Here is an 11,755-nt window from a genome sequence, read left to right on the forward strand (position 1 = left end):
TAGGATCTTTCCAATTCCAGCCTCATAGATAGTCAGGCATTTTCCCTACAATACTGTTCCCATTAACCTCATGGTGAAGAGTAATCTCCTGCAGAGTACTCAATTTGACTTGACTGCTCTTCTGAAAACATTTTTTGTGAATAGGCAGGAACAAAAAAGGGAAAAGAGAATGATTACCACTGCCTCTAACACTGGTGAGGGCACCAAGTGAAACATGCAGATAGCAGGTTCATACAGAACCAGAGCTGGTAGTTCACAGAAATAAGCTTTGGAGTCCTTTTCTGTGCAACACTGAGAGTGCCTAAAACTTATATGAGTTTTTCAAAAAGGGATTAGGTATATTCACCAGGAAAGAAAAGTCCATGAAGAAATGTCAAACAAGATGTTCTCTTCATAAAGTGCACTGCTACCCTGAGTATGCTAATTCCAAGAAAAAAGAAGAGAAACCTGTGCTAATAGCAAGTTATCCTTCCTGTGAATCTTAGTAGGTATTAGAGAAAAAATCTCCAAAACGTATCCCTGATTTAATAGTATTTCATTCAAGTCTGACCGAAAAGTAAAAAAGAGAATGGCATCTGCATGATTAAATATATTTGCTGCAGGAATATTTTAAGAGGCAAGGGCTACCATTAGTTTCTTGCATTTTTATATCTGAACATATTAATTGCCCTTTTATTATATTTGTTCAAAAATTTTTACATTCACCTTTAATTATATTTTTTTACTGCACGATACTGGGATCAAATTTAGATGAACTGCTTTAAATGAGAAGGATTATAAATTCTGGCATATGGCTGGAACATTAAACTGAACACTGTTCTTTTAACACAGAAAACTTCTGCCTGGAAAATCTATAAAATGCCAAGAGAGCTCTTTCTCAAGACAATCAGTCTGTGAGTGCTTGATGGAGACAGCAAGAGAGAGGACAGTGGGAGCTAATGACCACATCACCAAGTGTTTTGACCACTTCATCTTGACTGCCGAGGTTTTCCACATTTTGTCCCTCTCCTCTTAGGGGAAAGAAAACCCAAGATGAATTCCAGCCTTTTTTAACTACTTGGATGGTAAAACTCCTTCAAATACAATTTTTGCTTTTGAGATATGCTGATAAACACGTGCTGCCTGTATCCAGTGGTGTTACCAGCCCTTCAGCCAGTAACCTTCTCCATCAGTGTGGGATGTCTCAGAGAGGAAAGCCCCATGCCCCCCTACCAGTTGTACAGCATCCTTCAGTCCCAGGTCAACACTCACATTAAAAAGGGACACAAACCATCAGTCAAAATTCAGAAAGTGCTTCCTAATCAATGTTAGAAGAGGTTGTTCACGTCTTAGTTTTAACACAAGTATTTCTTCACCTTTTTTTCCTTCTTTGGGGACAACTCAGTCTCTCTGTCTTGCATAAAGTACCCATGGCACACAAGTCTTTTCTCCACAATCAAAGTTCATCACACTCCAGCCCTTTGCCTTCCAGCTGGAAAAGCCTCACTTCCCCAGGAGACAAAAGCCTCACCCCTCGCTGAGCAGTGAACTCTTTGCCCACAAATGGTTACTAAGTCAACATCACATGTGGCCTGCAGAGGTCTGAGGCTTTGTAGCACACTGGATGTAAACTACAACAATTTCACAGAAGCAAGAGCTCTTAAAAGTTTCATGACTAGTTAGGAGTCTTATTAATTAAATATGAACCATGTTATTACAGCTCTTGTACCAATTAAGCACTGAATTGGTGCCCTGCTATACAGAGGGACAACACCGTTGTCCTTTGGAGCTTACATCAGTGTTTTGACTTATTAGTTTGGTTGTTTAATCCAGATTTTTAAACATGGAATTAATAAAAACTGAAGGCTTCCATTATGTAGCTGTAGCACTGGCCATACTTACTAATTCAATCACTTCTCATGGGCTTGTACTAATTATATCACTTCAATTTTATTTAAATGCTTTTGAAACATTTTGATTCAGAAGGAAAAAAAAAAAAAAAACACAACAAAAGAAGAACTTTATATTCAGCTCAGTAATGCATCAGGCTCCCAATTTGACCAGCACTCTAACCGCCTTCTTTGAAATCAGCAACTTTTCATTTTCAGCTTTACCCCAAATTCTTCTGCAAGGCATTTGATGTTTTTTTCTCCCCAGGGGAGGCAGTGGGTTGGACACAATATATATGATCATTGATTAAACAATAGCATCAGTTTCAGCTGAATACAGAAATCTGAAGCCAAAAGAAAAATACAATACATCATTGCGTGGGCTCATATGATTAAAATTCCACGACTGGCTTCTGGGCTTCAGGTAGGAGTAGCTTCCTGACCTGGTATTTTCTCCCTGAAGTTATGACAATTTTTCTGTTAAGGAAGAAAATAATTTATTTTCCAGTGAATTTCCTTTCAATACCTTTCATTGCCCCTGCTTTTTCTACGTGAGATAGTAGAGGAGTCGTAGGCAGTACTGGAGTGATGCTCATGAAAGCTGTAATGGTATGAAGGACTCATGACACTCACACACTAACAAACTTTTCTGAGTGACCCTGAGAGCAGGGAAGAGTCAAAGTCTGAGGCAGTTTTCCTTCCACAGAGGCCATGAAGCAGCAAGAACATCCCTCTGCTTCTGTGAGCAGAATGCAGTCATTTGGCCCCTTTTCCCACTGTTTTCTTCATGGCTGATGGGATCTAATTTTGTTTTCGGCTCCAAAACAACAAGAACCTTTGCTTATCAGAAGAATAATTTTAAGGGTTTTGCAAGGAATAGCTGAATTGCCTGTTTCTACAATTTCTACCAGGTGCTATCACTTGACAAGGGGTTTACAAGAGGCATAAGGGCTGATTCTTTTTGATCATATTCTTTTGGTACAAATCCAGGATTAAAGACACCTATCCAAGTTTAGACAAGAGACTGGCCATGTAGTCTAAAGAGGTGCCCACTGATGTAAAGTCCTCTTTCCTTCAGTCTCCCTTTCTCACGTGTTGTGCACAGCTCAGCCAGAGCATAGACACAGCTTTTCTTTTAGACTGAGCTGGCAGCCCACCTCAGGGAAGACTCATAAACACCAAATTAGCTACTGCCAACAACTGCGCTAGACTGTATTTTACCCGCTACTTATACATCTGCACCTCTGGTCAAGTAAGGGAACCCTTTCCACAGAATATTCATACCAAGCCTGTCACAGCTACTGACCTAGTCCTCAGAAAAAGTTCTATTAGCCATTTTATGTAGCACACCTCTTTAGGAGGCACAGCAACTCCCATCCTTGTAGTGGCATTTGTAATGGCCAGAATAATGTCCAGACATTCACCTGCCTATACCCATGAGAGGTGACATGTCCTAAACATGCACAAGATTCCCTACATGACAGTTAGGGCAATTAGAGCATCACAGGGACACACTGCAACCCATAGCAGGAGCAGCAAGGATCACATATTTCCTCAGTCTGCAACAAATACCAGGCCTGAACACGAGGCAGGAGTCAAGATTTCCAGAGCTTCAACAGATGGGCTAGTCCAGTGCTTATCCACCACTTCAAATCTGGGAATTCTCTTCTTAAAATTAGCAGGCTGTCTTGCTAAGGGCTGTCAGAGCAGCTCATCAATTTACAATGAGCAAAGATCATCTGAAACTTTGAATATTTATTAATTACTCTTCTGCAATGTGTTCATTTGGCATGTGTGTGGAAATGCCAATGCATGTTTTTCCTTGACCAGTTTTCTCACTTTGCAGCCATTCCCACAGGACACAGGTAGAGAAACTCTGGCCCAATGCAGCTGAAGTGCAAAGGAGAGTCAGCTGTACCTGTGTGATCCCTGACAGCTGTTTTTCTACACCACCAAAAAACCTGCTGGGATTAACAGTGTGAGCTGTCAGATTAGAAGGAATCAGGGTGTCTCTGTTGAGGAGATGAGAAGTTTTTATTGCATTTTTTTGGGAGCGATCCCACTGTCCAATACAGTACTCCAGGTACAATAACCAGGAGATTTTAATTTAAAGAAATAAAAGGAGTAAGACTGTTCCCCTACCACGTAGATATAAAAAAGACAATTTCACGTCTGGATGATTGACTCCAATTTACAACAATCTTGTAACAATAATCATTTCAATAACGTGGCTTGCCAAGGGTTTTAGGGCAGCTAACTGAATTATAGCAAATCTTTACAATTACAACGTTTGTAATGAATGCAGTTAGTGAAGCCTCAGCGGCCTTCCCTTATCATTTACCATTGACTGATTGCTCGTTGGAGGAGGCCACCCTTCAGCAAAGAGCAGTGGAGCAGCACACAAACCAGCCAAGCCTCAGCTTTGCAGCTTCAAGGAGACAGAGCTGCAGGGGTGGAGGGCATGTGATGTACAGAGGCTCCCCGTGCCACTCTTCACTATTTCTGCCTTAGCAGAAACTGAAAGAGGGTAAATTTATATCAGATATTAGGAAGAAATTCTTTACTGTGAGACTGGTGAGGAACTGGAACAGGTTGCTCAGAGAAACTGTGGATGCCTCATCCCTGGAAGTGTTCAAGGCTAAGCTGGATGGGGGTTTGAGCAACCTGATCTGGTGAAAGGTGTCCCCGCCTATGGAAGTGGGGTTGGAATGAGATTATCTTTAAGTTCCCTTCCAACTGAAAATATCCTGTGATTCTATAATTTATTTATTCCTGCTCTGGTTTCTTTTCTTCCATCATCCCTAAGCATCTCCACACACCCAATGAAGAAGCAGCCAGTTGTGTTGCTGCTCCTTTGCACAGGGCTTTGTTGGGAAGCAGGACTGGCAGGAGGCAAGGGGGCCAGCTGGCCTGTGAGGCCTTGTTACATAGAGGGTACCTTTGGGGTAATTTTGTAGCATAAAACCACCAGAACAGGAGGAAAAAGCAAGTCTGCCATTTCCTTCCACGCTGGGCTCACTGAGGCTCCTCTTGAAAAAATACTTAACCCACTATTTTCCCCTTTATGTGCTGTATTCTTGCTAAAGGGTAACGCCCTAAGGGGATGCGGGTGTCCGTGCTCATGGATGCTGTGTTTTGGGTAGAGCACAGGGCTGCCCACAGCATCCAGTTCTCACTTTTGCTTCTCTGTGGTTGTGTTGCCACCAGCAGAGCCACAGGCACGGATCACCTCCTCTGCAAATCTCTGCTCACTGTCTGGAGCACGACAAAGCAGAACAGTCCCAGCCCACAGGGAGGCTGGAGGAGAGAGTTCCTCTCCTATTCCAGGTGATGCCTCTTCGTGTGGCACCGACACTGCCTGAAGGGGAAACCAGACCCAGCTGGGATCTTGAAGGGCATCTGAAATGCATCCTTTGGATATGACAGAATTTCTCCCCCAGCAAATCCAATGTCTTTTCAACCTCAGTCAATTGAGTTCATGACTATAAGAGAAAAACTAAAAAGCAACCAGAAATACATTTTGTCCATGACAAAAGTCATCAACAGGAGACTCAGATAGCTTTTCCTTCCTTAACATGCTGAATAGTCCATGTCCCTGTCACGAGGCCAAGTCTGCTCTGTGAGAGAGCCCAGCACCTGTGGGTGGCCAGCCTTGGCCAGCCCTCCTCACTGAGGCTGCTCACCAAGGATTTTCTGAGCATGCAGGAAAGATCTAACGTGGAAATCATCAAACCAAATGTGTAAATGTACATCTACATTGTTGATATCCACACCGGAGCTTGTAGTTGAGGTTCCTTCACAGTCTATAGAGATGAAAAACAGCTTTGCCTTATTCAGAGGTGGCTTCTAAAACAGTTGAGAAGTACTGTACCCAAGAACTGCCTGTTTCTCCAGTCTGCCTTATAGTGAACCCAGGGGTGATTGAGGCTGGGGCCAATACCTACGTGTGACACAGTTAAATGATGTGAAACTCAACCCAGCAACTAAAAGAAGTTTTGTCTGGCACCCAAATGCCTGCTCAATGTACCCTGAGGTGCATTACCTGGTGCCTTGCAGCTGCCTGGTTGGCTCTTACAGGTGTATGAATTTGCTTGGCTACAAATGCACCTTGTGGCATTAGTACAGCAATAAATTACGCTCTGGGCTTCTGTCTGAAATACACATGTTAATGTTGACTTCTGCAAGCAACCAGTGGGAGCACAGGTTAGCAGAGTCTCAGATTCACATTACATTACAAAGATCAACCATCTTTGGCTTGACACAACATTCAGCAGTTCCAGCAGCAGCCAGTGAGTACACACGTGCTCTCACCTTCATTAGCCTAATATGTGATGTGTGACTGTGTCTGAGACTTCTAAAACTCAGTTGTCATTACATAAATAAATAATAAACAAAGCAAGGAGGCTTTAGGGAATCCCCTGTAGTAGTACTGCACTGGGTCATCTCTGTGCACTTGTGCTTAAAAGCACAAGCCTAAAAGCACAAGTTGTGCTTAAAAGCACAAGTTATGTCCTGCTGAAATCAGTGGGATTTTATAACTTAGCAGTGGAGTATCACCTTTTTCATCACTGGCAATGAAAGTCAATGCTTCAGAAATTCCTGGTATGCTGAGACCACCATTTCTCCTGTTGATAAATAGTCTTTCACTCCTCCTTTACGTTGCTTCATGTCCTGACTGCCTCTGACAGCTGCCTCTGATTTTGATACTGAACATTTCCTGGGAAAGCGGGCAACTTTTTCTTCCAGGGTTCTGGAGCACCTGACATGGTAATATTGAAAATAATAAGGATTCCTACATTTCCAAAGGAGGTACATAATGACACAGAGATATCAGCATCCTCCTATAAGGAGCAGAGCTGAAAGACCTGAGTGCTCATGGCTCCCAGCTTCAGGACTTGCTTAGTCACTTTGCAGTATTCATCATTATAAGCCCAGGATATTTATTGTGCTGCTCTGGTTTCTTTTCCAGTTAGAGTTACAACTAATTCGGTCAGACAAACCTACGGCCCCCATTAAAACTTTACTCTTCTGCCCTCACAACTTGACTCTCGGGGTTCTTGGCAGATGGAACTCCTCATACTCAGTCTGCAGAAAAAGCTTGGTTTTCCTAATGTCAGTACAGTGAGCCAAGGCAGTTCTGCATTGCGCAGGTGTGCAGCACCCTCGAGAGAGAGAACAAAGAGCTCCCTCACATCCGTGCATGTTATACAACCATGGAAGGAAACAAAAATACATCCCCAATAAAAATTAGGAGGTCTTTTGTATTTGAATTATTCAGATGGGAGTTTGCTTTTAAACCTCGGGCTCGAGGTAGTTTTCTTCCACAGCATGGCCTACATTCAGGATATTGGATATATAACTATATGTACAGCTGAATATATAACTGTGCTGAACAAAGGGGAGAACCGGCAAAGACCTGCCACTGAATATCCTGCTCCAATTAGCCCTGCTCCTGCGTGGTGCTGTAATTGACTTCTGCTCTTTATTAAATGCAGAAGCACTTAGTCCATTGCCTCTGCTCCCAAGCTTAGCAAACTACCAGCTGAGCCTTTTCTTAACCCCCTCAGAGGAACAATAAGGCAACAGTGTGAGCTGCAGCTCAGCCCACTCCCTCCTCTCCCCCCTGGTGCATCCACGTTTTGAGGAGAATGGTAGAGCCTATGTGGGGTGTGCTCTCAGAAGCAGAACCAACACTTGTTCCCTCCGCTTCTCCCTGTTAATAGCAGCTGCATTCTTCCAACCATTTCCGCTAAGAGAAATCAGACTTCATACTCGAATGGGCAGAACCCTCCCAGGCTTTGCTTGCTGGCAAACCCTCAGCAAACTGAAGAAACCAAAATTTCATTTATTTGAAGGACTTGATGTATACACACAGGTCTGAGCAGCACCGTTTCCACTGGGTGGGGGTACCTGTTGTGAAGAAGGATACAGAGGCTACAGCTGCCAGATGAATGATCAAGGGCATTCACTGCAGGCCTTGAAATTGCTGGACCTTTTGTTGTCCCTCTCAGAACAAGGATTTTATCTACTCCAGGAAAAATTAGAGGAAATTCTAGCGTCTTCCTCAACCTGACCTCACATAGGAGCAGGGGTTAGCCCAATCCTACCCTTATAACACCAGATTGGGACAGCAGAATGTTTCAGAGTCTCTCATCTCCCTTTAGAAAACATAAGCTTACAAGAACCCAACTACACAGAGGTTAACACAAACCAATGCCAGAGAGTGCAGGAAAGGATGTATTGCTCCAGTGCCTTGTGTACTGCTTGTGGATTAGAAACTCAGATATGAGGACTTTTTACTAAACTGACCTTTTTTTTTTTTTTTTTTTTTAATTAGCCATGACTTTGTGACTGAGCTGTGACTTCCTACCAGGGAAAACAGAGACAAGATTGTCCTGTTTTCATAGAATCATAGAATCGATTGGGTTGGAAAAGACCTCCGAGATCATCGAGTCCAACCCTTTTGTGGCTTTGGGTGCCAGCTCTTCTGGACATTCCACATGAATGTTCAATCAAGCAGATACAACAGGTTGTGTTTCTAAGCTGAATATCCTTGGAGATCTGAAAAGTAAGCCAGTTGTTTCCAGCTGGCTGTTATAGTCCAGCCCATCAACCCAGTAATGAGTTTGGTTCTTCACCAGCTCCTATATGTGTCAAAATGACCTGAAATATCTTGTGAAAGGATCACCCTCCTTCCTTGAATGGATTTTTCTTTTTCCACAAGGATGTTGTTAATTGAAGAGAGGGTAGGAAAGGGATTCAATAGCAGTGAAGAAAAGTGATGCCATCAAGTACTACAAGCCTTGCCACTTTTCCCTTCCTTTGTGAATATCGGCTTCAGAGAGACAACTTCTCATACACCTGGTTAAGAAGTACCTCTGGTACCTCCACAGGATTCATGTATCACCTCCCATCACCAACAAAGTTACCTATTTGTTCAATAAGTTCAGAGGAAAGGTCTAAATATGCCCAAACTACATGCAAAAGGATCTTCAGAAGTTCTGTACATGCGCATTTTTCTAAATCTCATACTGAAACAATTTGAAGAAAACATAAAAAAAAAAGTTTTATTTATTCTTTTGTCAAAGAGAAACTCCTGGTCTTCAAAGCATGAAAGGATTTTTCTACAATTTGTCTGCTAACTTGCATATCTATCAGATTTGGAAAACTTGTATATCCCTTAATCATTTTCTATTTTTCTGTAAGAGAAGCATTCAAGGAAAAAATTCCCAATAGTCACGTTCAAAATCTGCTCCTGCCCACTCTGTCAACACATTGATTTTCAACATTTGCCTATGACCAATAATACTGAAAACAGAAAAAGCAGAAAGTAACTCCTCAGAGACATTTCTTTTTTCTAGTGCAATGGAAAACATTGAAGTGTTTTACTTTATCTGGTCCTAAATTAAAAATAAATAAATAAAAAAAATCAGTAAAATGAGTCTGACTATGTTTTTGCCCGAGACCTCCTAAGAAATCATATTCAAAGCCTTTGTAGAACATTTTGACCATTTGCTGCACTATTTCAGGTGACTCACAAGAAGTTTATTTCTCCCAATTTGTTTATCATGTGCTGCTTATTTGTGTGCCCCTGCAGACATGGGCTCTTCTTTGCCATCTCCTGGGAGGTGTGGTCTCCACAGCAGCCCCTCCCAAACCCCCAGCTCCCCAACCTGTGCCTCTGAAGGGGTTAGAAGTGAATAATGCTTCTCCCTAATCCCAGATTAGGCGGCCAGATGTGATGCAACCACTGTAAGAGAAATCTGATATACATTACAGAGACTGACAGGCAGCTGTGTGGTGTGAGTGATGACTCTGGAGCTGAGAAAGCCTTTGTATTCAGCACCCATAGCTCCCTCTCTGAAGTGCTTGTTAAGACTTTCAACACAGGTGCCAATTATGACAGACAGCCAAACAGTTGACCTCTACAGCTTTAAATTTTGTAGCTGATCACAGAGCGGTTGAGTGGGTGATGACTTTTGGTCACATCAACCTGGACTGAATTTAAGGCCTAAAGGCAGACTTGAGAACAGAAAGACCATTTTCAATTACCAAAGTCATAAGGCTTGTTTGAAACTGTACTGACATAAAAAGACAGGCTAATAAGAGCATTTTAGCTTTGTGTTTTCATTACTAACTCAGAATTTCTTATCTGTAGCTTACATTATAAATGTTTAGCCTTGCAGTTCAGGTTTAAGTTTCATAGATTAGATCTAGGAGCAGTATCAGATATTCTTAAAAGTAGTTCCCTGCAAGACAAATAAAGGCTACACAATTAAATGTTGTGCAATAAAAAAGCAAGAAATGGTCACATCAACATGATGAGTTGCCAAATGAGTTCATCCCATATAGCTGTCACCTCTGTCTCAGCCTCAGAAAGAGGAGGTACAGACTGATATATACTCCTTGTGTAAACTATCTTTATATTTATCCAGAGAGGTTTCTCTAACCCAAAGGTTAATACCAGAGGCAAAAGAGGACAGTTAAAAGAATACTGGGTTTAGATATCAAGGCAACGGGCACTCTTGTAAAATTTCCAGTCAGGCAGACAAAAGAAGCAGAAGCTAAAAGCAAGAATGTGTCAACGTGCATCTTTGGGACATCATTTATATTGTCCAGCAAGACTGGCAGGGTAGCACAGTCATGTTGAGTTTCAGAAACCAGTAGTTAACACTGAGAGACAGAAGTTGCACACAGGTTATCCCAATAGTATATATTCAATCACAGACACATCTTTATAGGAAGTGGTTGTACAAACTACTGTGGGGAGCTTAGGCTTTATAAATGTAAAAGAATATAGTAACAGACATTAACTTAAAGAGGGCAGATTCCTGAAAATTAAAATTCTTCCTCTCTCAGATGCAGAAAGGTTTGTTGAATAAATAAGCAGGAAAGAGAAGCTGATGGTATCTTTAAGAAAGCCCATGTAATATATTGATGCATATGAAAAAAATCAAAGTAAGGGTTGTCATCTTGTCAAAGCAATGCAAGCACTCTGGTGCCCAGGAGCATAAAAGTAGTGTCTGTGCCCCAACATTCAACTCCCCAGTGCCAGTAACAGGACTAACTTCATTGTGTTGTTCTGTGAAGTCTGGAGGTGGTTTTACTTGTTGCTTTCCGAAAAAAAAAAGAAATTAATAAGAGTATCTCACAGAAAGGAGAACCCATTTAGGAGCTCTGCTGAGAGTCCTAGCTCTTCCCCTGAGGTGTGGAAAACTGTGGCAAAGGTAGACAGGAGAAAATACATAAAGGTGACACTGTTAAAGTAGATTACTCTTTAATCATCTGCCCTGGGCAAATAATGTCATCTTTTTCCATTCTTCATTCTGCTTCTCCCCCACATCCCTGGCACTAATGTAAAGTTTCAGATTTTGACTATTAATAAGCTGGTAATGTTATAAAAACCTTACATCTAGTGGAATAATACTGAATTACCAGCTTAACTACTGATCAAATTTATTTCTGTGTAAAGGAAGAATACCTGCTTTGATATCAGTGGCACTGTGTTAGGTTAAACTTATCAGAGTCACTCTCAAGATTCCTGTCTAGGGCAAAGCTTTTTTCCTCTCCTGTTCATTCATCTTCAGTCTGAGGCCAGTTTAATTTTCAAGAACCATATTGCTCAAAGAGTAGTCTACAGGCAAATTTCCACCGGTTTGATTGAAATTTTAGGCTGATGCAATTAAGCAACAGCAAAATATAAGATGTTTTGAAACTTCTTTCCAGGAAGATTTTTCAATTGGTTTAAGGGTGGTTCACACAGACTTAGCCTAAGAGGCAAAGAGCTTGCACACCTGTTCCCAAGGTTTGTCCTCAGCTCGAGGTTGCAGTCTATCAGCTGAGGAGCAGGAATTAACTCAGCGCCCACACTTAGTTCTTTAAGCACA

The sequence above is a fragment of the Chiroxiphia lanceolata genome, chromosome 2 (genome assembly GCF_009829145.1).
Source record: "Chiroxiphia lanceolata isolate bChiLan1 chromosome 2, bChiLan1.pri, whole genome shotgun sequence".
Classification (NCBI taxonomy): Eukaryota; Metazoa; Chordata; class Aves; order Passeriformes; family Pipridae; genus Chiroxiphia; species Chiroxiphia lanceolata.